This window comes from Lepus europaeus, chromosome 7 (genome assembly GCF_033115175.1).
Source record: "Lepus europaeus isolate LE1 chromosome 7, mLepTim1.pri, whole genome shotgun sequence".
Lineage (NCBI taxonomy): Eukaryota > Metazoa > Chordata > Mammalia > Lagomorpha > Leporidae > Lepus > Lepus europaeus.
The window spans coordinates 116,035,044-116,060,977 of NC_084833.1; positions in this window are offsets into that span (position 1 = coordinate 116,035,044).

The following is a 25,934-nucleotide window of genomic DNA, read 5'->3' on the forward strand; positions in this document are numbered from 1 at the left end:
CTTCCCAAAGAAGTCAGACCCAAACAAAAGCAAAACATCAGTGTCCAGTATCTTCTCACTCCCCCAGTATTAACACTGACATGCTACAGAACTTTGAGCATCAGTGGCAAATCTGAGGAGGTTAAGGCACATTTCAGGATTAGAAAATCCTCACACTTGATTTGCATGAAAACCATTTATCCTGATGTCCAGAGGTAACAGACTGTGCCCATTAAGTAAACCGTTTACCCGTTGCTACCATTTAACCTATTGTGATCACAAGAACTAGCATGTCAGTGACCTTTACTCTCCCTACCTTGGAAATATAGGGCATTTATGATCCTTTGAGAGTATGATTGGCGCTTGTTAATGTTGTTTTGCTGCGACAATTGATACTGAGGTGGGGGACGGGGGTGGGGGAATGGAGTATGGTCTCCAGGCTCACCGTCTCTGGTTCAGGCAGACAGAATTCCTTTCTGAATGTATGTAGGCACCACGGCAGCACTTCCTGATAAACTTTGATGCTACCGTTCAGTGAATACTGTCCAGTGAACAGAATGAGGCACTTCCCACTAAAAAGGTCAGGCGCCATGCACATGAGTCAATTCTGTATCTCCACCACTCTGCAGAGTGTCCATCATGTAACAGACATGGTGCAAATGCTAACAATAATTTGATGACTAGATTGCAACTTGTAGATTTCAGATGCTGGGTAATGGTTAGGCAGGGGCCTTTCTTAGCCTCCCCTAACTTTGGGCCTCTGTCCCCGCAGTACCATGTTGGAAGTGTAGGTTCCTTTGTTGGAATGAGCAGCTCTGTCACAATTTCACTAAGACTGGGATTCAGGCAATTGACAAATGCATTTCAGTCAATCATCATGGTTCTGCAGGCTCTGGGCTGGAAGCTGTTGCTCCATGCCCCAGTCATTGGCCTGACAACATGGCCACATCTGAGGGACAAGACCTGCAGGAGTCTGCCCTTCTCTGCTGTGACAGGGAAACTGGGCTCTCACTGGAGGGTCTTGGGCTGCCTCTCACAGCCAGGTGGGACCACACTGCAGGATGTAACGAGCAGATGTTTCTCCACTTCATTAGCTGCAGCCCACTATGTCATGTCCTGTCTCAGTTCAGACTCAGGAACTGACGTGCAAACTTGAGATAGAACTTGCTTCTCCTTGTAATAACTGCAATACTTTAGGGACGCAGTAGAAATCTGAGCAAGAATAATTTTGTGACTTGTTTGAGCTGAAAACAACATGATTCAAGGACTGTGCCTCCAGATACCTGGGACCCATGAAGATGAAGGCATTTGCAGTCTTGTTTTCCTTTGTGACTTGGGCATTAACAAGGCTTTGAGATTCACTTCAAAATCATTAAAAACATGTTCATTAGTCCAAAGCACCTCTCACCACCTGTGCATGAAGCAAATAAATTGGTGGAAGCTCTGATGCCTGTGGCTTGCTGCTCTGGGTAGTCCCTCATTTGTCTCCTTAGAACACAGTCACACTGCCAAGATGATATTTTTGGTTAAAAAGTTATAAATATTCTGGACCAAAAGTATTGCCCTGAGATCCTGCCCACCTGACTTCCACTGCAGGGAGTGGGAGTTTTGCCCAAAAAATGACTTTGGAATGAATTCCCCTGCTTCTTGAGAGCTTAATATCTTCATAACCATCTTGATTAGGGTTAACCTTTCAGCCAGTAGGACTCATGAGCATAGACAATGGGCACTGAAGTTCACAGGGAAGGTGCATCTCAAGCAAAGAGGTCCCAATTATGAGTAAGCAAATAGGACCCTTAAAGCTTCAGAATCTACAAAGTGATAAAAGCAAAGGGGAAAAAGGATGAGTTCCTTTAAGCCACCCTCCTGCAATTATACCCTAAATCTAGAGGATCAGTCACTGACTCAGAAGCACCTAATCCTGTCAGTCCATTCTTTTGGCTACAAAGCTTTAAGGTAAAGGAAGGCTACTCTTACAGTGTTGGCTTACTTGAGAACAGATAAAGGTATTCTCCTGACTTGCAGTTTTGCCATTATTCTCTAAGACCATAAGGATCCAGGTGCTCTTATGAGCTTGCTATGGTTTCTCAATTTGGGTGTCTCCTAAAGGCATGCATTAAAGATTTAGTCCCTAAGTCTTATGTTAACAGATTAAGGGTAGAGAGTTGATCTAATTATGGGGTTTAGGAGGTGGTCCTGGTGGGAGGTCCTTAGGGGACATGTCCATGGGAAGGAGTTCTTGTAAAAGGATTAGTTATAAAAGCTGACTTGGTCCCAGCTGTCCTCACTGCTTCCTGCTTTCCCAAGTGATCCATCCTTTGCTTGTGTTCCACCACTGCCATCCTCTGGTTCCCCAGACAGTGAACCTGTGGGACCTGCCTGATCATGTACTGTGACTCTCCAAAATAGTCAGAATAAACCGCCTCAGGGCCTACATTGTAGCACAGTGATTAAGCCATCACCTGAGACACTAGCATCCCATATGAGCGCTGATTCAAGTCTCAGCTGCTATACTTCTAATACAGCTCCCTGCTAATGTGTATGGGAAAGCAGCAGAAAATGGTCCAAGTACTTGGGACCCTGTAACCCAGATGGGAGACCAGGATGGAGTTCCAGCCTCCTGGCTTTGGCCTGGACCAGCCTGGCCTTTGCAGTCATTTTTGGGGGTGACTCAGTGGATGAAAGCTCTTTCTCTCTCTCTCTCTAACCATTTTTCAAATAAATAAACTTTTTTAAAAACAATAAGCCTCCCACCTTCATAGGTAGCTTGCCTTTAGTATTTAGTTGTAGTCACAGCAGGCTGACAATGCAGGCTTCATGCCATGACAACATTTAGCATACTACACTACTGGATTAAGTCAAGGAAGGGGGGCTGGAAGCTTCCAGCTCTGTTGCTAAGATGACTTGGGTTTAGTCGAGATTCTGGGTGGAACGGACAAAGCTATGGACCCAGACAGACCTTGTTTCTGCTTTTGGCTCTCTAAGCCCTCAATTTCTTTTCTGAAACACAGGAAAGATCAGAGCTTATTTCATAAAGTTGCTGAGGGAATGGATAGGATGGTTTTTGAAACCACACACTACCTGGCACATAAAAAGCATCCCATAAATGTACGCTATTACTTTTATTATAAGGTATACATCTTGTTCTCATTTCCGTTTGAGACAGCTCTTATTGACTCTTAACAAGTGAAAACCACACAATAACAGAGTTTTAACTGGCTTAAGTAGAGTTCTTACAAAACCCAAAGCTGAGTTCATCTACCACAGAAGAGGAGGAATAAGTGTGTGTTTTGCATATTAATGAATAAATGACCTCTTTCCTTGTTAGTGTCTGTATTCAAAATGCCACTGCTCGTTCTAGTGATAATTATTGAATTTTCAACATTTCTAGAAAGACAGCACATATAGTATGGAGATAATTGCTCAATTGGAGTGTTAAGAGTCAGATTTGTATAAATATAAAATGCAGTAATTATTACTCCTGCTACATGTTAAAATTAGAAAGGAGGTAAATAACCAATAAGAACAGTATTTATTCATTATAATTCAAATGCATGTTAGCTCAATTATCCCAAGATTGCACAGACAATGGGGAAATTGTTTTTCTCCTTTTGGGGAAAGGCTTCTTTCTGAGTTTACATTTCCTGAAGTTTAGTGAGCAGTCTATTGTGTGACAAGCCAGCAGTCTCCTAACAGGCATTGTTATTTAGGAGTGAGCTGATGGCAGATTTTGCTCCAGACTCACTGTGTCCGTTCTGAATTAAGTGTGTTAGAAGTGCTTAGAATTTTAAAGTTAGAGACCCACAGTGGGAAAATAAAGTCCTGGCTCTGTTTCCATTTCCTAATCCAGCAGGCTGAATTTTAAGGTCAGGTCTGAGCACAGATCTCTGAGGCGTCAGGCAGGCTCTTCAATGTGCCTGCCACCCACTTCTTTTTCACCTGCAGGAAGCTCGCTGGCAACACAAAAGCCAAATCTAAGGCTCTTCTCGGCTTCCACGCCTGCCTCCGTGCTGTTACAGACTGAAGCCACTTTGGGAGCTGTGGGAGACTCACCACAATCCCTAATTGTCCAGGAAACAAACTCGGAGAGGACAAATAAGGGATTTATGGCGAAGGCACCCAGAAAAGGCACAGGCACGGCACTGCTTCTAATCGTAGGCTCAGCACCTCAGACAGCAGCCGAGCAGAGCCTCCTTAAACAAATGTGGATATCCTGGCACAGTCAAAAGCGGTTACTTGATGTAAAGGGGAGACAGCTGCCTTAAAAAATAGGGCTAAGGTAAAGAGCATTTCATTGCAGGAATGCCAGGGCAGAACGACAAGCCAACTCTATTGACATGAGCAGGAAGGAGAGAACAAAGTGAACAGCGGGATCATGGATGCATGGCAAAACAGCCAAGTGCGTGCACTGGCTCTGCTAAGAGCAGAGCAGGCAGAGGGGACAAACAGCTCACACTGTGCTGCCGGTGTTTGCTTTTGTACCTGTCAACTGCGACATCAGGAAATGCAGATTCGCCGGAGTCAGAACGGGTTTCCAAGCAGACTGGGTGCAGGAAGCCCAGGGCAGGGACCACAGCACAGCCAGTCAACCAGAGCTGCTGGTGACTTAGCAGACAAGCTGGGCAATGGTCGCAGGTGGCCAGGGCTTTCGGCCTGAAAAGGATGGGGCAGCAACGCTGCTGGCAGGTGTGCATTGTCCACTGCGTCTCGTCCTTGGGGTCCCCTGCCCAGGGACCCTAGGAAGGGAGGCCTGGTTTCTTATCCTTCTGGCCTAAGTGTCAGCAAAAAGGACTCTCATGAAATGACATGCAGAAGAGCAATCAGACCCAATGCCAGTTCTCAGAGTCCAGGAAGCTCCACTGAGTTTCCCTACCTTGCCCATGCCCCAACCCCTGTAGACAATGGCAGTATTTCTAGGACACCCGGTCAACAGGTATTGAGCTCATATTTAGAGGCGACTTTGTGGCTCAGGCTGCCTGAATCTCCCCTTAAGAGGGGGTCATGATATAACTTGCAAGTGGGAAGCTCTGACCTGCTCACGCACAACAACTTGAGGTCCTGGCATCCTTTCTGCAGGGCTCTGGGTGGCTGCTTCCCAGATGCCTCTGCTGGCCTGGGCAGGAGGAGCAGCTCAGAAGAGCCCATGCTGATTAAAGACAGTCACTGTGCTCCACGAGAGTGAGGATTGACCTTGATCAAAGTATCAGAACCTTTGGGGCATGCCTCGACTTAGTGGACAGCTGGCACAGCAGTTTTTGCAGGTGGGCAAGGGCCTCTGTCAAAGACCAGCTTGGGAGGTGTGTCTAACTGTCTGGGACCGGGACCTTGCCCATCCAGGGAGCTGTGAGCCCCAAGCCGGGTGAGGAGTTTTCATAGTGCGGAGAAGGAGAGGTGCAGATGATAGAGCAGTTCTTCACAACTGTTTCTGGTTCATCAGAAATGGGAAGAGAGGACTTAGGTGATGGAAGTGCATGCTTTTAAGGAGGCAGTGTGGCAGAGAACAAGACATCTAGCAGGCTTGGGAGTAATTCAGAAGGAACCGGAATCCTACCTCTGCCATTGGCCAGCTTCGGGTGAGTTCCTTAACCTCTCTGGTGATATCTGTGTCACACAGTTGTTGCATGTATCAGTACATGCATATAAGCAAAACATCTAGAATGCCTGGACTTTCAAAATGTTGACCAGTCCATTTTACTACAGGTGTCGTTTAAGTTGTGAGTAGTAGCATGCTTTAGGGTCATCTGAAGGCTGGTTGATGGGCAGGTCCCTCCCTAACACTCTGCATTCTCCCCATGGTAAGGGCTCTTCAGGATGACCGTGTAGTTGAACCCAAGTCTGCCTCAACCTGAAGTCTATCACTTGGTCTCTGGCTTCCAAGTTCCGTGAGATTTTCATTTTCTTAGATATGAGAGTTATTGGACTGTGACACTCCCAGTGGCAGGTGCCTTTCTATCCTTGTGGTGAACACTCAGCACACTTTGTTGAAACGAACAGAAGCTGGTTGGTGGACCTGGCTGGTAGGGGTAGTGGGCCCCGGGGAAGGGTATGAGGAGGACATCTGGGTAGCTTTAAGCATATAGATCCCCACAAGCCCAACAGAAAGAAGGGGAGAGAGGTAGGGCCCCAGACATATGACATCAACAGATGGATGGCTAGGAAACCAGGGTCCCTAGCACATGGGGCAGCCTGGGGTGATGGGCCGATGGGCCAACAGACTGATGGGCTGGCGGGCCAGGCTCACCGGGCACTGTTTTCTCTCAAGCTGAGAGATACGAAAGCTTTCTGAGTAGTAGACCAGGGCAACATGCAGAAAGAGGACAAAGAAATAGGAAGTGACTACCTGACATCATTCCACTCTGCTGATCAAGACAAAAGCACATGAATATTAATTTCTAGGGTATAATGAGGTGTGGAGGAGCAGGGGTGGGACGGTCCATTGTGTGGGAGGCTGCTCCTTCCTGCCATTTGTCACTGCCAGAGTTGATAGATAGTTCTTCCTGGCAGCCTCCCAATCAGTTCAGAGTGCTTCAGTGACTCTCCTCATCCTACAGACAATGGCATGAGGTCCTTTGGGTGGGCCTCAGGTTAAGACTTTGGACGACTGGGGAGAGCTTGCAAGGACCTCACATACAAATCTGTGATCACAAGGGTGAGGGGACAACTTCAAGGTCTGTCAAAAGGAATGTACATGCAGGCAGCTCCCAATGTGCAGAGAGCTTCTTGCCAGGCTCAGAACCAACAGCTAATGATTCTCCTATAAGGCAGTGACTCTCGGACTCTGGTGGACACTGGTTTTACCCAGGCAGCAGATTAAGGACAGCACTTTCCAGGCTTCACTTCAAACACCCAGAGTCGAACTCTTTGCACTTGATCAGGGTCCAGAATGCCCAGTTCCCTTTGACCATGGCTAATTAAGTTAGTCATCTAATTTATAGCTCATTAAGGCAATCCTCTTTGAAGTAGATTAAATAATCTCCATTCACTCTCTCATGCACCCACACAGTGTTTTTAGAGCCCCTACCACGCACCAGGCGCTGTGCTAGTTGCTGAAGGTACACCAGTGAACAGCCCAGACAGAGGTCCTGCTCTGTGTGTGAGAATTCTGCAGAGGGACTCAAGACACCTAGGCTTCCAGTTTTAACCCAGCAATGCCCTGGCGATGGATGGATGCTAGGCATGCATCTTGATTTTCTGAGTGAAGCTTTATAGCAAGTCTCTTTAAGAATGTAACCAACAAGGCCTGAAGATAAGATAAACCGCTCTGAAGCTCAAGGTACACATATCAAACACCGAGCACTAATGCAGTGTTAAGTTCCACGATGATCCAAGTGACATATTTACTATATAAGGTGTGGAAAATCTCTTTCCATCCTTTCATGTCCAGGAGTTCTTGAGAGGATTGAAAGCCACGTATCTCAAGTGCCTAGCACATACTGGGGCTCAAGGCACAGCCAGTGTTTCCACGGTGCCTGCCAGACAGCACAGAGAAGAAGGGGGCTCCATGGGACCTGCAGCCTGGCACTGAGAGCAGGGCTAGTGAGATGCTATATGGGATGCGATTGCTGCTTCCTAGATCTGACAGACCAGGGGCACATAAAACATTTTTATGAACTCCAGAATATTCCCTCCTTGTCCCTCTTGGGACTGAAAGGGCTGATACACTGGAACGATTTGTGGCTTCACTATGAATGGAGTTTCTTATCGCAGAGTTCTTTATCAGAAGGCTTTAGTGGATATGAGAAATGCTGTTCCTTCAATTCTCGGGGACAGATAAGCGTGCAATCTCAGAGGGGTTTTCCCAGACAAGGTTTCCCTTCCTTTTGTTAGGGTTGGAGAAGCTGGCAGAGAGAAAACCACCAATAAGGCTTCTCAACTCGGTGAAGCTGATAGAAAAATCCCATTTTCATGGGCTGGAGGTCAGGCACAGTGATTATTTATTTTCAGTTCCCTTCCAAGCAACGTCTCAGTCTTTGGGAAGGGATGCTCCTGCTTTTCCCCTTACAGGTTTCAGGGAAAGTAGCATTGGATATGTGTGACCTTGAAACAATTCTTTAACTGCCATGATCTTCTGCCCCATCCTGATAGAAGGGGAGATGACCATTCCTTTCTAACAGGGTGTGGTGGGTGGCATAGAGTCTCCCTCCCCACAGATGCCCGTGGGCCTGTGAATGCGTTAAGTTCCAGGTTAAAGCGAACCGAGATTTCTGATCAGCTGATCTTGAGGTGGAGAGAGCGTTCGGGTTATCTGAGTGGCCTGGTGTAGTGACAAGGTGTTTTAAATGGGACAGGGAGGCAGAAGAGTTCATGTCAGGATGACACAGTATGAGAAAGACCCCAGCTGCCACTTCTGGTTTGAAGATGGAGTTAGGGGCACAAGCTGAGGGGTGTGGACACCTGCAGGAGCTGGAAAAGGTGCGGATGACACGCTCCCCTAGAGCCTCAAGCACTGGCACCCTGTGGACGCCTTAGTGTTAGCTCCCTGGGATACGTTCTGGGCTTCTGACACCCAGAATTGTCAGACGATGAATTTGTAGTGCTTGAAGCTATCAGGCTTGTGGTAGGCTGTTTCAGGAATAATAGGCAACTTGTATATAGAGGTAATGAGAGAATGAGCCATTCTAATGTATTTCTGGATGTGTAACCTTGGGTAAGTACTTGACCTCTTTATTCCTCAGTTTTCTCAAGAGTAAAATGGGGATGATTCCAGCAGCCTTCTTTTAGGTGGCCATGAGGATTAACAGCCAATACACATGAGGTGTTTGAATGTGACATACAGGAAGTGCCATGGAAGTGTCAGCAAACGGTATGACTATTTCATAAAGCACATTGCCTGGCCACATGGCAAGGTAGGTCTCAGCTATCATACTATGATTATTTTTGCTATGTGGGGAGAAGAAGGGAAAAGAGGCTTGGATACTGACCTAAGACGTCTGTCCCCTAATTGTAGTGACTCCAGTGACAATCCAGGCACTTACTGAAAATTCTAGGAGGCCTGCCCTTGCAGGGTTTGCCCAGCTTGCATTTTAATGGGAATTTGCATGTCTTTTTTTTTTAAAGATTTATTTATTTGTTTTAAATTCAGAGTTTCAGAGAGAGAGAGAGAGAGAGAGAGAAAGTAAGAGAGAGAAGATGGCTGTAATGGCCAGAGCTGGACCAGGCTGACACCAGGAGCCAGCAGCTTCATTCATGTTTCCAACTGAGTAGCAGGAGGCCAATTACTTGGGCCATCTTCTGCTGCTTTTCCCAGGCCATTAGCAGGGAGCTGGATTGGAAGTGGAGCATCCACGACATGAACTGGGGCCATAAGAGATGCTGGCATCGCAGACAGCGGCTTTACCTGCTATGTCACAATGTTGGCCCCTCATGTGTCTTCTTAAGGGACGTAGTCTAAATTTGGGTACTTTCTGTAGCTCATGCAGTATTGTTGTTTTCTCCTGTTGCATAGCAAACTATCCCAAAACTTAGCGACGTGCTATCATCATTTTGTTGATTCATGGCTTAGGCAGCCAGGCTGGGCTTGGTGGGGTGGTATTTCTCCACGTGTTATCAACTGAGGCTGCTCAGAGTTATTCAGTTGGTCTGAGGTGAAGGGTCCAATCCACTTCACTCATGGACCTGGTACTTGATTTGGATTAGCTGAAGGAGCCAGGGTCTGATTAACATAGCGCTCTCCATGGCTTCTCCAGGTGGCCAGCTTGGGCTTCTCTAGACTAGAGCTTCTAGACAAAGTCTTTTTAGGCATCGTGTTAAAGACCGAGCTAGGAAATTCATGCAGTATCACATCCACCACATCTCACAGGTCAGAGTCATCAGAGACCCTGCCGTCCTACTTAGACTCAGTAGGACCCAATGATCCCACTTCTTAATGGGAGAAATGTTGAAAAATTTGTGGTTGTCCCAAATCTACAGCACATCTCCAGTATTCATGAGAGAAAACTCAGGGAGTGAGACATGGGGACTGGATGTGAGGGACTAAGCTGTCCACCCACCCTAGGGCAATACAACAAACACAGATTCCATCGGCAGGCCACATCCTAGCCATTCTAGATTTAACTAGCATTTATTGAGAATCTACTATTCACAGGGCACTGTGATGTTCATGATTTCTCTGTGATCCATTGAAAAGAAAGCCTTATGCTTCAGCTAAGGGATAAACCAAAGCCTGGAGGGCTCAGAGGCCATTGAAACTCGCTCATCTAACCTCCAGGGCATCTGCTTTTCATTGCAGGCTCATCTCACCTGGACTCTGTGTCTCCATTCTTGTGGCTTTGGGCAGAGAGAATGGCCTCTGCAGGACTGCAGCCGTCTTAGACATCTGCATCCCAGGAGGATCCTGGGGCAGTGTGAATCCAGGTCAGAATGGACCCGACATGAGCTCATGTTTCTAAAGCGCTTTGAGCTCTTCAGCCTGCACAAGCTATTTAACTCTGGAGCCTGGTTGGTCTCACTGGTGGGTCCCTGCAATGGGGAATGTGCTTTGTCACTGCTAGCACCAGGCTGATGCCTGGGATAAATAGGGGCAAATCTATCTCTAGGGTTCTCTGTCTGCAGTCTTTTCAGCCACAATCAATTAATTTTTTAAAAAAAAAAATAGCACTCAACAAAAGACAAGAGGGGAGGGATGGAAATCCTCCCACTAACCTGACGAGACTGAAAGGAAAACAATGTGTCTGCTATGCGTTGTCCACCCATGAGGCATGGAGGTTGACAATGCCAGTTGGGTCTGGAAGAGCTGTCCAAGCCACAGGGGGCTCCAGGAGGGCATGAAAAAATGGGCAGAGTCCAGATGGAGGGCCAGGGTGGGGGTCTGGCAGGATATACCTGTGGATTTGCTGGATTCGTTAGCATCTCTCAAAATAAGATCAAGTTGATGCTGATTAAAGCTGAAACACCCCACAAGCCTGGCGTGCTGAGTGTCTGACTCCAGGGCCCCTGAACAAATTGTTTTCCCTTTTCATGCTGATCTTTGTGAACTCTTTGGCTCAGCCCCGCTCGCCCATAGGGACAAGGCAGGAAATGGAAGCCCAGGTTTCCTCCTGGAGCCAGGCTGTCAGAGCTGTCCCCAGCATTCCAGCAGGAGGGAGACAAAGAAGTGCACTGATCCTAGGAGCTGGTGTCTGCATATGCAAATGAGCTGAAGAGCCCTCAGTCCTGAATCAGACTCAGGAAATGCCAATTAGGTGCCTACCTGTGTCAGGTGCTTTCACAAGAATGGTCTCATCTTACACTCATGGCAACCCTGAGAAGAAGCGAGGTATTCCATGATCCAGGATTTGTTGTGAGAACACTAGAGTTCAGAGAGGGTCAACAGCTCACTCAAATCCACCCATGCAGCGATGGGCAGTTTCCAGCTAGGGAGATCACTCTCACAGCAGAGTGTGCTTCCACCATTCCGTGGTTCTAGGGAGACGAATACAAATGGCCGAATGTGGCTCTAGATAGACCAATACAAAAGGGGGTCTTGGGTACAAAAGGCCTTTGACTTGGAACTGGAATTCTTAGAGCTTGACAGTCCAGCGACTCTATGGAATGCTTCTTGGAATAACGGTTTCAATTATGAGAGGTTTTCAGAAAGTTTGTGGAAAATGCATATTATGATTAAACTATGCCTAGATTTCAAAATTTTTAGCACCGAAATAAACTTATCTTTTAATTCTACTTTCTATGACTCTTTGGAAGTACCCTCATTCACAGGAAACACAGGATTACAAAAGAAAACAATTACGTTGAAACACAATTAAAAAATATTAAAAAGCAAATCTGTGGCATAGTAATGTTCATGCTTCTTTATTAATACAATGAATAACGAGATCCAGCAAAAGTCTAATAACTAGTGTAATTTCAAGTAGTAATGTGCATAAATAATACTTTCAGATTCCTGCAAAAACAGCCATGTGGTATGAAAATATCCGAGATTTTAATTGGTGGCAAAGTCACAAGTAGCTGCTATTAACACTGGGTCTAGTGTCTTCATTTATCATTAAGAGAATACTAAATTCTTGTTAGAAATTAGTGAAAATAAAATATGATTCTCCCCCTCCAAGTTCCTGGCCTCCTTGAATTGCCTGAGGCTAAGCAAATTACCTATAATCCCCACAATGAACCAGTGAGGTAGTTCTATTTTACAAGTGAAAATACTGGGCACTGAGAGATTAAATAACTTGCCCAAGGTCACACAAGGTCACGGGGTTGATGCCCATCATTAGTTACTCTTGTCTCCGGGTGGGGTTCTGCCACACTCTTGGGGAATATTATTTGGAGAAGAATCTTCCTATTAGATTTTCATCACTGGGCCTTAGGCTTTTCTTGTCACTCCCCTTCCTGCAGACTTTTTGGAGTGTTGGTCTCACCCCTTGGCTGACTCCTAGGCACTCATCACATGCTTCTTCCTCCCTCATTAGAGAAGCCCTCCCTTATTAGCACTGGCCCATTTCACTCATCTAGAGTTCGGGGTGCTGATTCCTCATGGCATTCACCACTAGGGCCAGTGAACTCCCATCTGTGTGATTGAGTTAACTAGAGAGTGAAAGAATGGGGCAGAACTCTGCATGGCTTGGCTCATCTTTATATCCCCAAGATCTAACCTGGTGCCCAGCACAGTGTGGATGCTCAGCCACCATTTGCTGAGTGAATGGATGCACTACTAGACCTAGAGATAGAACTGATTAACTCTCTTTGATTACTGCCCACTCGATTCCCCTAGCCATGTTACACTGTAACCAATCATCAGCTGGCTTCTTTCACTGTTGTTTAATAAATGGGTCCTTCTGTCTCCCTGGCCTCTGGATCATCATTCGTTCTCTCCTCTGAATCTCCTCCAGTCTTTTCTTTCTTTCTTTCTTTTTTTGACAGGCAGAGTGGACAGTGAGAGAGAGAGACAGAGAGAAAGGTCTTCCTTTTTGCCGTTGGTTCACTCTCCAATGGCCACTGCGGCCAGCGCATCTCGCTGATCCGAAGCCAGGAGCCAGGTGCTTCTCCTGGTCTCCCATGCGGGTGCAGGGCCCAAGCACTTGGGCCATCCTCCACTGCACTCCCGGGCCACAGCAGAGAGCTGGCCTGGAAGAGGGGCACCTGGGACAGAATCCGGTGCCCCAACCGGGACTAGAACCTAGTGTGCCAGCGCCGCAAGGCAGAGGATTAGCCTGTTAAGCCACGGCACTGGCCTCTCCTCCAGTCTTTTCAAACGTTATTTCTGCTTTGAACTTGCAAAACTCAGACGTTCTGGGAAATATCTGTTAGAGGTATGGGGAGACATCATGCAATAAGGAAGCTGGCTGCCTTCCAGAGTCACGTGTGCTGCTCTCCTGAGAGGTGGCAGCCTTTGGGGTTTCAACCTGATGCCATCATTTCTGCTTGCCTCTGGGAATGCATCTGTAGGACAGAGATCCAAAGTTTGGGCTGGCAGCAAGCAGGTATCTATCATGACGCCTAACTTGCTCTCCCCAAAACAAAATATTCTGTGAGGACATTTAATTTCTGAAGCTTTTCTCCTGCAGAGGAAAGACTTTCTGCTCTGGTTTCTTTGTGGTTGGGTTGCAAATGAAACCTATCAGCAGGGGTACCCTCCCTGCTCAGCCTGTGGGGATGACGGTGGCTCTCCTTGGTCTCTTTTGCAGGGCTCTCTACCCAGTGCCTTCCAGTTAGTCTGTGTTTTCCTGTTTCTCCGCATAGTATTTAGATAAGTAATAGAGGAGAACAAGATGCCATTTATCCCTCGGTGCTCCCAAAGGTTAAGAACTGCCACGCAGGTGTCCCCAGGTTCAGTTATTTTATTAAATTCCTTGCTCTGGGCAATTTGGATCATGCTCCAGGGTGATGTTGCTCCCTCCTTGGGGGTGGGGAGTGACAAAACCAAGAAGGCACTTCAGAGGGTATTTTTCATTTGAACCAGTTCTGAAAATCATTCTACATACAGGGTTTCTGCAACAGTAAGGGTATGGTTGCAACATGAACTGGAGGGCATATCCCAAGCGACTGCTTTCCCATTGACAATATTCACCCGGCTGTACAGGTTTAGGTGTGCGTCCTTGTCCTTGACTCACGCCTGAGTCTGTACGGAGGTTCCAGGTGTGGGAAGGAATGCCTCAAATCACAGGGAGCAGTGGGCGGGGGTGGGAGGAGCTGTTGACTGTGCAAAGCATTTAGCACAGCATATGACACACGGCAAATGCATATTAAATGGTAGTGTTTTCAGAAGGAGTAACTCATCCAGTGATTCTTCACCTATCCAGGTTTACTACTTACAGGTTGCTGAGTGCTTTAACATACAAGGTCCCAGTGAGTCCTGACATTCACCCCACAGTGGACACTTGTTGTAGCCTGTGGGTAAATACTACAAGGCAATGTGATACTCTTAAGTGTGTACAGATAGTGGCTGGGAGGGCAGCCTGCAGGTAGGTCTCCTGGCTTCATCTGGGGTGGCTTTCCCCACACAGTCCTGCTCTTTCCTACAAAGGAATCTTGGAAATCATTGCATGAAGGATTTGGATTTCTTGGCAGGTGGCAGTGTGAAATAAAATGGTATTCTAAAAATGACACTGATTGCCTAATGTGATTTGTAGATATCAGGGCTACCACTAGGAGGAGGCAAGTGAGACAGCAAAGGAGAAAACAAACTTGAAGGAAGATCACTGTTAGGTGCCACCCAGGGTGATGCCTCCTTACATTCTACATCCTGGCCCAGTGCCTGGACCAGGACAGTGAGGGCAGGTGGTTGATTGAGAGGTGATTGTAGGGTCAGATGTACAGGACAGGGGAGCATAGAGATGTTACTGAGACCATTGCTCTGATTCTGTGACCTCCTGAGAAGTGTGCAGAATACCTCCCTGGTCTATTCCAAAGGGAAATTCACCTGCTTCTCCTTGATCCCATTGGTTGAAGTAACCTCCTAACACTTTGGAGGTGCACTTGTACACAGTCTGATGGGACAGCCACAGTGTTGGCAAGACTCAGAGGTGGAGAGTGGTCACAGAGAAGCAGGAGGAGAGTCTGAGCTCCCTGGAATCTGTATCCCATTATGGGCAAATGTCAGGGTGTGCGGGTACACTAGACACAAAGCTTAAAGGATTGTCCTGCATCACAAAAGGCAAAGAGTGGAAGTCCCAAGGCAAGGAGACAGAGGTCACTCATGAATGGACAGCTTTTGCCTGTCACTACTAGTTGAATGACAAGATCGTGGTTAATCTTTTGATTAAGATTCATGTGCTAGATTCCTAGGTATTAAGAATCTATCTCAGAGGCAGGGGAAGCTATTTGCCATCAGGATGTGATGGCAAGGGCCTCAAGATGGTCCCACACCCCACGCCACCTTCTTACCTGCCCTGGAGGTACTTAAGATCCTAGGCTTACAGATGGACTCCTTGCATTGGAAGGCTCTTTGTTCTTGTGTTCACTTACACAGTCATTAAGAGACAGTTAATGAGAAACTACTTACACCAGGGACAAAGCATGGGTGCCAAGCTGGAGAAAAGAGGTACAAATGGACATCCTTGAAGAGCTTGCAATATACGTGGGAAGATGGGAAAGGTGCAAGTGAAAGGCTTTACTGTAAAAAGGCAAACTATAATTTTTCTCAATGAGTGTAATAGCATCAGAGTGGGAAGCTAGAGGAGGGTGTTCTAGAAGGCTGACATTGCCAGGAGAGGCTTCTAGGAAGAACTGCATTTTGACCTGAGCTTCAAAGATGTACTTAGTCTTTCCATAGTTCATTTCTCTAAATAGGCAGACGGTTCTCTTTTTATTCTTCCGGACTAATCCTCTCAAGATACAAAAAGAAGGCTAAGAATGTGGCAACATTGGCCAAGTTATGATCCTAAACCTTTGGTTGCCTTACAAAAGAAAAAGGTCATCCTGTTCCTGGTGGAAATCAAACTGTTGGTTTGCTAGGAAGTTGTTCATGAATTAACCACCTTGGCTAATCACTCCTAGCTGACATTTATCATAGGTACATTTTACAAGATTAATTCTGTCACCTATGCAGGCAGGTTTTCACAAAGTCCCATCAGCAGCTGCAAATATTCATTAATAATATTGCTTTCCACTTTCCATCCTATGGCTTCATAAGCATGAACAGCCCCATTACCAAGTGGCACCTACAGAATGTAACACAAAGGCAACTTGGAAATAGTAAATGAAAACAGATGTTGAGAAATGCCATTATCCCATGCATGCTACAATAAATAGCATTAACATTTCTAAGTGACAGACCTTGGAATTGGACTGCGAGGAGCTCACATTTACAATTAAATGAAGGACTTATCCTTTTGCTTCCCTGGATTCTACAGGTGGCTTGGTGACAGTCATCTCTTAGTGTTTCGATTTTACTGCGGCTGTTAAGAGCCAACTAAGCAGGGATTGGACAGGCAGGCAGTTAGAAAGGTATGAGTGCCAGATGTATTCATTGTCTAACTGCCTGGATGCAAAACTAACTTAGCATAGCAGCTGAATGGGAGAGCTCTCAAAATGATTTCCTCTCAAACAGTACATGCCCTGTGCCCGGGAGGGGCATTGGCAGTGCTGCCACTGAAGACAGGAGCCTGAGCCTCCTTGCATCTAGTCAACCTTGGTTGACCTGGTCCTCCATTACAGATATCAGGGGGATCACATTATAATGACCATAATTTCTTTATGGACAAAGTGTATGTCCATATGCCTTCATATGTGTGAATATATGAATAAGACCACCTAGGGTTTCGGTATCACCCAGACAGTACAGATGCTACAATACTTGGCATTGTTGGGGTTGAATCCTACTGTGGCACATCCCAGCTCCCTGGTCTTAAAATTGCTTACTCAGTACGGGGCTCACTGTCTGTATCTGCAAAACAGAGACAGTGATACTCAGTTTCAGGTTGCTGGGTAGGTGTCATGCACTTGGCATGGGATTTACTGGGACTCTGGGCTTAGGCTCAATTTTGAGATCATCATTACCCCAGCTATTCATTCATGGGTGCAAGATGTCCTTCACCAGGTAATGTTCTAACAGAGGAGCTATGGCCAGGGAAACGTTGGGATCCATAAATTAAGTCAGGGTACTGCTATCTTAGAGACTGTGTTCAATAGTTGTTAGCTAGCTTCTCTCTCTCTCTCTATTTCTCTCCATACTCCTCCACTCTGAGTAGCCATTTAAGCACTCTCTTGAGCTATTTTCTTTCTTTTTTTAAGGATTTATTTATTTATTTGAAAGGGAGAGTTACAGAGAGGCACAGGCAGAGAAAGACAGAGAGGTCTTCCATCCTCTGGTTCACTCCCCAAATGGTCACAGCAGCCAGAGCTGAGCCGATCAGAAGCCAGGAGCTTCTTCTGGGTCTCCCATGCAGGTGCAGGGGCCCAAGCACTTGGGCCACTGTCTTCTGCTTTCCCAGGCCACAGCAGAGAGCTGGATTGGATGTGGAGCACCCAGGACTCATACCAGTGCCCATATGGGATGCCGACATTGTAGGTGGTAGCTTTACCCCTTACACCACCTTTGTTTTCTTCAAGCAAATAGGTACATATAATTCTGAGGGTATCACAACACCTTAGAAGCAATAAATGCAACCCTCATTAATTGATTCAGAAATTGATAAATGTGTCCCTGAATGACTTTTATCCTAAACTCCTAAGTTGGAAAGGGCTTGTGTGTATTTTCTGTGATTTTTACAGTGTATTGGGCCTATGAAAGGACTGATCTGAAGTTCTAAGTTTAGGGGAACAATTTATGGTGATGGTTATCCACAGGAGCTTGTCAAAGGGCTAATGACAGGCTTATAATCATCTTATTATTTGTAATATTTTGTTTAGAAATCACTTCTCGGGCACATAGCTGGATGACAGGCAGGTGTCATTTCATCTATCTGTTATCTAAGTAAGTTGCTCCTTAAGTCTTTATATTTAATTGGTTTTATACTATCTACATGGTAGAAGTTCTAAAAACTTAATTTTTTTTTATCACTGAGTATTTCTGTACTTACTTTTAAGAAGAGGAAAATGAGTCACATGTATCAGACTCCACAGCCCATGGGACTCCAAATGGGACACTAGGGTTAAGTTATTCTCACACTTGAGAGCAGAGAATCACTCTAGGCACATGCGCTCTGCATAGATGTTGATCCCTTTGGCTCAGGGTTGCACTAACTGTGTATAAACAGCATCTACTAATGTGAGGCCAAGGGGTCAACGTATGTTTGTTTTCAAAGTAAAGCTCTCACAACGATTATATGCCTGCTAGATAAATGTGATGGAGAAAATAAATAAACATGTGAGAACCATGACTGCTTTATAGGCGGACATTTCTCCTAGCGCTTACCACACCAGTTAAGATGCCCGTGTCCTACACTGGAGTATTTGGGTTCAATAGCTGGCTCTGGCTCCTGTTTCAAGTTTCTTGTCAAGGCAGACCCTGGGAGGCAGTGGTGATGGTTCAAGTAATTGACTCTTGTCTCCTCACATGAGAGACCCAGATTGAGTTTCCAGTTTCTGGATTTAACCTGGTCCAGAGCTGGCCTTTGTGGACATTAGGGGAATGAATCAACCAAGGCATGGGGGCTTTCTGTCTGTCTGTGTCATTGTGTCTCTCTCTGTCTCTCTAGTAATTAAATACAAATTAAACAGAAAGCAAATTAAAATTGCTTTAAAATAAGCCTGTTCCTATGAGGCCCCTGGAAGTGCATGTGTGTTGAGGCAATAGCTGTCGCCTCCCCTGGAAGTACATGTGTGTGGAGGCAATAGCTGTCGCCTCCCCTGGAAGTACATGTGTGTGGAGGCAATCTCTGTCGCCTCCCCATAGCTGAGATGGCTTAAAGCAGGAGCGCCTTTCAAGACAGCAGGATCCTTTCCTGCTCGGCACAGCTCAGAGCTAGGGCTCTCCATCTCATTACGGTAGAACCAGATTGAGAGATAAACTTGTGGTGCCACTCTATTACTCTTGCAAATGTATGCTCCTAAAGGGTCTTCATTTGGAAGGGCTCTGCTCTCAGAGGCGCCAGTGGACTTGCATGCTGGGAACATCTTAATGAGCAGATGTGGGTGCTGAAAGGGTCAGCGTGGCCCAGGAAGCAGCAGCAACTGGGAAAGAGAGAAAACCTATTCCTTTTTGCTCTGGACTCCTCCCCTGAGCTTTTATTCTTCAAGGACCTAACGGTGCTTGTTGTTGTGTTTCTGTTTGGTGCACAGATGGCATACTCCTTTTAACGTGGGTTTGTTTGAGTAGGCTTCACTGTGGGGCACAGATCAAGCTATGTTAACATAATGTTAAAGGTCTACATTGAAGCAATCCAGAGCAGAGAATTCTGAGTTTCAGGCTGCCGTGCCACCTTTAAATCAACTGAATGGGCCCATGTCTGGCTGTCCGTAGAGTCTTCGCACTGCTGTTATCCTTATAATAGGATCATTCAAGTTCTCTTATCTGCTCTCCTAGACGGCTGGCTCCAACTATTTCAGACAGAAGTGATTTGTCACACGGCAGCACCCTTCCTGCTGCATACAACACAGGGATGAAGGCCGCTTGATGCAGTGGGGAGCCCAATCTCCCCTTTTCTCCGGGAAGGATTTTATTTACAGGGTACTAAGCCCGTGGAAGCATGAAAGAGGCACACCCACACGTTACAAAAATGTACACAAAGGTGCGAGTTAAAATCATTTATGGCAAACTGTTCGCTGGTGGTCCCCAGATCACTCTGCCCGGTGCAGGTCTGCACAGCCAGGTCCCCGCTGATGGAGAAATGTGTTCGATTGCCTCTCCTGGCACCCTGTTGGCTGCGTCATCTCTCATTATCCACTCGTCTGCAGCTAACACTTCATCAGCACCCTTTCAATATCAGCAGCAGCCCGTTCCGAGGGCCACCGGGAAGGGAGTCACACAAGTGCTCCTCCCACGGAAACATGCAAATTGGAATTCCATTGTGAAGACAGCTGGTGACACGCCAGCGTGTAGGAAGGATGTACACCCTCGCACCTTTAGCCTCCAGCCCGGCGCATCTCCAGGTAGACAGACAGGTTGCTGACACATGGGACCCTCTGCCGTTGTTCAACAAACCCTGATTCGAAACCATGCAGAGACAGCTCCATCTTGTGCAGCTGCCTTTTCTCTGTGCTCATTGCTGCTACAGGTCTGATTAGGTCTCATACTCTGCAAATGAGGTTTAGCCTATTCTGACTGCAGACCTGTGAGGGAGAATTAATTCCTGCAGCTTCCTGAGGCTCTATGCCACTTTTTGTTTCAGCCTTTGGGATTCACCGCTTCTCCTCTGGCAACTTTTGTTGCTCTCAGGGCCTGGGCCTCTAAATGCATCTATCCATATGTGCAAACCTTCAGGATAAAGTCTGCTTTCTATTCATTGAAGATCCTCCCCTCCTCCACCAACACACACTCCTATTTTATAATTATGTACTTGAGAGAGCCATCATGCCACCACTGAACCTGCAGCAACACACACTGAATCTTTTTTTTTTTTTTGACAGGCAGAGTGGACAGTGAGAGAGAGAGACAGAGAGAAAGGTCTTCCTTTTGCCGTTGGTTCACCCTCCAATGGCCGCTGCGGCCGGCGCACCGCGCTGATCTGAAGCCAGGAGCCAGGTGCTTCTCCTGGTCTCCCATGCGGGTGCAGGGCCCAAGGACTTGGGCCATCCTCCACTGCACTCCTGGGCCACAGCAGAGAGCTGGCCTGGAAGAGGGGCACCCAGCACAGAATCCGGCGCCCCAACCAGGACTAGAACCCGGTGTGCCGGCGCCGCTAGGCAGAGGGTTAGCCTGTTGAGCCATGGCGCCGGCCAACACACCGAATCTTAAAATGCGGTTTGAGGTCGGCTTCCCTGGAACTCCTGGGGCTCCTCTGGAGGGCCCTGTGATCTCAGTGTGTGGCCTCCACTTGCAGGCTGGTTACTGAGGGTGCCATAGCTCACAGGACCTGGGATAGGAGTGAGCACTGGGTTTCTGTCAAGACTTCCCCTTTCAGATGATGGTAGCCACCAGGACAAGCCATAGCTGGGGTGAAACTATTATGGAGTGTCACAGGAACAGCTCATGCAGTGTGGGGTAAGAAGAAAGTGCATGTCAAAGCTACAATGTGGAAGTTATTTTCCTTTGCAGAAGCCCCAAGCATCCTCTCTGTTAGACTCTACTGCCTGGGAGGAGAGAGATCAAACCAATGACACCGTAGATCACCCCAGCGGTTTACTATTCAGGTAAGATTAGGAGACGGATCGCTCAGGAGCACTACGCCAATGCTAAGTGTTATTGGAGGTGCAGTTGGTCTGAAATTCTGCCACCCAGCAGTCTCGCCCCATCACGACTTGAAAGAAGAGAATCCTCATGACAGGAGTCTCAGCCGCCTCTTCCTTACACCGTTTCTCCACTGCCACACACCACGCTGGGTTGCATGGGACTGCACTGCCCTCAGCTCTCTCATCTGCACAGCTGGCAGAGTGGCCCCTGCACGGTGCCACCACCCAGACTCTTCAGGAACACCCACAGCTGGCACATAATTAGAAGCTCAGAGCAAGCAATTCATTGCTTTTTTTGCAAGAGTTCCTCCCACTGATCATGCTCAGAGCATAGCAGCTCCACCCACATGACAACAAACAGATGACAACAAACAGATATCAGGGATGGAAACAGGTGCATCCAGTTGTGCGATTTGAGGAGGTTTCTCTGCTACTTCCCTACTGTCCATAATTTTGCTTGAAATTTTCTATCACCATGGAGTTTTCCATCCAAAATCCTGTGATTAATCCTCAGCAGGCTGAAATCTCCTGCAGACTTATCTTTAATAATGTCACCACATGGAGGAAAAATAAAAAGCAAAGAGTAGCTTCTCTGGGCTCTATGCCTGCCAGGAATTGGAAATAATTTTCTCCTATGAGCATTATCGGCATGTTTGGGAAGGTACAGGGCACTTGCTCAGGCTTAAGAAGGTTATTTGCCAAGATGTAGCCAAGGGGTTTATGGGCTGGGAGAAACTTCAAAAATGTGTAAGGTCTGGACTTGGATGTAAGGAAAGACTTACATGAAACAAACTAAACATCAGCCAAAACAAAAAAGGCAGAGAGCTAGGAAGATCCAAATTGCTTACAAACCCAAAGAAAGATGAATTCCCCCAGCAAATAAAACATTCAACCCAATTGGAATTTAACACTTACTGGGTATCTTTAAAATTTTGTATTTATTTATTTAATTTAATTGGCGGGGGGAGGGGAGGTCATCCACTGATTCATAAATCCTTGTAACAGCCAGGAAACTGGGAGCCAGGAGCTAGGAACTCAATCCAAGTTTCCCAGGGTGTTCATTAGCAGGCATCTAGAAGTGAGGTGGTGCCAGGGCTCGAACCCAGCCACTTCAACATGGGTTGCAGGTGTTCCAAGTAATGTCTTAGCCACTCCTCCAAATGTGCCAACCACTAGGCCAAATATGCACTCCTAAACACCTACTTGCGTTTGACCCTACTGAGTGGGGGAGGCAGAATAAATATTCAGATGGGATTCTCATCCCCAAAGGAGTTGGCAATGTAATTAAAACAACAGAGGCATGGACAAAGAATTGTGGGTGCCCCAGGGGGGGGGAATAAGATTCTATATGGAGGAGCTGGGTATTGAAAGATGGTATTGGGAAGAATGCAGCCTTGCCCCAGAGAGGCTTGGTTTTACAGCATCGTTGCTAGTGTCTCCAGTGCTGTTGCTTGTTGAGGGGCCTTGGCTCACATGGAATAGTCCGACAATGGCATTCTGCAGTAAGGAGTCTTTGAGTAAGACAGTATCAGTGGAGACTAGGATCAACCATGCAGATGGGCAATCGAGCAGTCATGCCTGTGTAGCAGAGCTCCAGTAAAAACTCTAGATACTGGGACACAGGTGAGTCCCCTGGGTTGGCAGCACTCTGTCATTATCCTTTGACATGGGGACAGTAATGTGCCCTGATGTCAGGGGAAGTGGATACTGGAAGCTCTGTGAGCCATGCTTCCCAGACCCTGCCCTGTACTCTTATATCTTTGGCTATAATGAACTTTGTGAGTATAACAGCACTCTGTGAGTTCTGTGGGTTCTTCCAGAAAATTATCACACCTGGGCGTGGTTCTGGGAACTTCCTGAACTTGCAGCTGATGTCAGAAGGCAAGGGTCGCTTGTGGGGACTGTTCCTACTAATTACACAGATGGGCTAATTTACACAAGGACGAACGTGAATTTGTTAGGGAGAGAAGAAAGGGGCTGCAGGATAACTATTAAGGTTCTTGCTTGGTATAAAGCCTGACTGACAGAGGCTTGATTACTGGCCTTTCTTTCCCCTGCCAGGACTCCAACCTACGTGACAAGGGTCAGAGTCCAGCAGATATAAGGAAGACAAACAGACAGCCAGAACTTAAGTTAAACCAACAGTTGGAAAACTCTTTGCTGTATTGACAATCTGGTTAGAGATGCCTGTCTGAGCTGCCGAGAGGATGGAGTTGTTTTCCTTTTTCATTTTCATCAAACGGAAGAACGCAGGAGCAAGAAGGCCACCTTCTCCCTCTTTCTCTATGTGGCTTAGGGAGCGAAGAGCAAACCTTCAGCGATGTTTTCCTTGACCACCTCTTGGCAGAATGGGTCAGTAAGAGCTGTGACCCCCCCTAGCACACAGGACAGGCATTATCCAGGGGGAAATGCACAGAAGTGTCTCTTGATTTGGGGCCCCCTCCTCCAGGAAGTTCTTCCCGAATCTGGGGATCATGGGGACCCCATATAGGTTCTCATGACACCCTGCTACACCTCTGCTACAGCTCATGCAACAAAACAGCAAACTCAACTCTGCCGTCCCCTGGCCACACGTGAAACCCCCGGTGGCTGGGTCCCTCCATCCTCAGGATCTCAGATACAGGTGGACCCAACCCATAAATGGTACATAGAGAGTACGTTCTCAAACGAATGAACCAGGTACATAGTAAGTATGTTCTCAAATGAATGAACCAAACAACAGCTTCAGAGTAGTAAGGTGTAGAGAAGAAACAGAAGTCTTGAAATAAAAAACAAAAACAAAAAACAAAACACTTGGGTCCAAAACCAGTCTCAGTCTCAATGGGTGTGTGGCTGTGGGCGAATGACAGCCTTGAAAACCAGCTTATTCAACTATGAAGTAGATTTAATATAATCAGTCTTGTGAGAAAGAGGAAGACAACACAAGCGAAAGCACTTGCTCAGTGTCTGATATTCAATAAATATTAATTTCCTTTATTTTTCCTTGAGTGCAAAAAACTTTCTAATATAGCTCAGAAATACTTCAAAACCCCGAACTAAACACTACAAGCTTGTTACATGGGATGCTCCAGGACTCTGCAGGAATAGAAATCTAGGGAGGTCATGGGTTGGATTCCCTGTCATGGGATTACGTCCATTAGTATTAAAGATTTATCTTATGTATTTGGAAGGAAGAGGGGGAGAGAGAGAGAGAGAGAATAAGAGAGAGAAAGAGAGATCTTATATCCTCTGGCTGACTTCCCAAATGGCTGCAATGACTGGGGCTGTGACAGGCCAAAGCTGGGAGACTAGAATTCCATCTGAATCTCATACATTGACGCCAATGGCCTAAGTACTTGGACTACCTTCTTCTAATTTTCTAGGTACATTAGTAGAGAGCTAGACTGCAAGTGAAATAACCAGGACATGAACCAGAACTCCCATATGGGATGCCGGCACCATGGTGCAGCAAGGTTATGGTGCAGCCAGAGCTTGTCTGGGACATGAGTCAGGACTTGAAAGAACTCCCTTTCCTGTGTTTCCCAGTCCTAGCAATCAACAAGGAGCTAACTCTGCTGTGAAAGTATCCCAGCACTGGGGTAGGAGGATGGGGGTTGTGTGTGGGGGCGGGTAATAATGGCTCCATGCCTCTGAACTGAAGCCCAGACAGCTCAACTGAATGCAATGTTACAAAGAACATCAGTGGTCTGGCGGTGGTGTCTCGAGGACAAACCTTTGTGATTAAAGGTGATTTTGTCAAAGCGCAACACAACCTCTCACACTGAAAGCTTTGTTTATTTCACCTGGGACAGCAACCTGCTATTCATTTCCAACAACTCGCTTTGTGGCCAGGAATTTATTCTATCTCCCTGCACTTCTGAAGCCTGAAAGAGCCGCCAATTACGGAAGTACATCTAGGATATAATCTGTAGTAAACGCATAGCTGATTTATCATTATCTTGGGTTATTTGGAATTCACATTATTTATGTTCCTAATCCTGTCCCTAGACCTCTAAGTCACTGCCCGTCATTTCTCTAACAAATAATAATAATAGAAAAAATCTTATTCAACATTATATTTGGACATCATCTGTCTGAAAGGTAATAAGATACAGCAACTAGAATGATTGAAACGAAGGGAAAAGATTGTTAATATAATAGAGGTTTCTTCTGGGCATGCTTTAAATCAATGTGCAGAAGCAATTTAAACAACCCATGCTGTCATCATGTTTAAAACACATTGATTTCTCTCTTTCTTTCTTCCCCTTGTGTTTGCTATCTCATAGGTTGTTTTCCTCCTTCCTGTGGATTTGGATAGCAAGCTGGAGGAAAAGAAACTTCAACAAGAAGTCCAGCTACAATGACTTGGCTGACACACTGCCCCTTCTAGAACATTCTTAATAAAGCAAAGGGAGAAGCAAATGTCTGCCTTCATACTGCAATTGGCAAATTGAAATTAAATGGCACCAATATGGGAGAAACCAAGATGACTCACTTTGATAATTCTGTCCCATTGATAGTTTCCAGGTAAGAGAGAATGTTAGAGGGCTTTGGTTTTTTTTTAAAGAATTTCCATGAACTTTGACTAAACTGTGTGATTCCAAACACCAGATCCACATTTAATATGGAGTATGAATTCAGAAGCTAAAAGTAAACATCAGTATTTTTGCATATGGACTTATGTGTATTTTTCCTTTATTTCCAAAATTATTATCTTGGAGAGCGGTAAATGGAAGTTTTTGCTGGCAGTGAATTTTCAGTGTTATCAGCTGTCA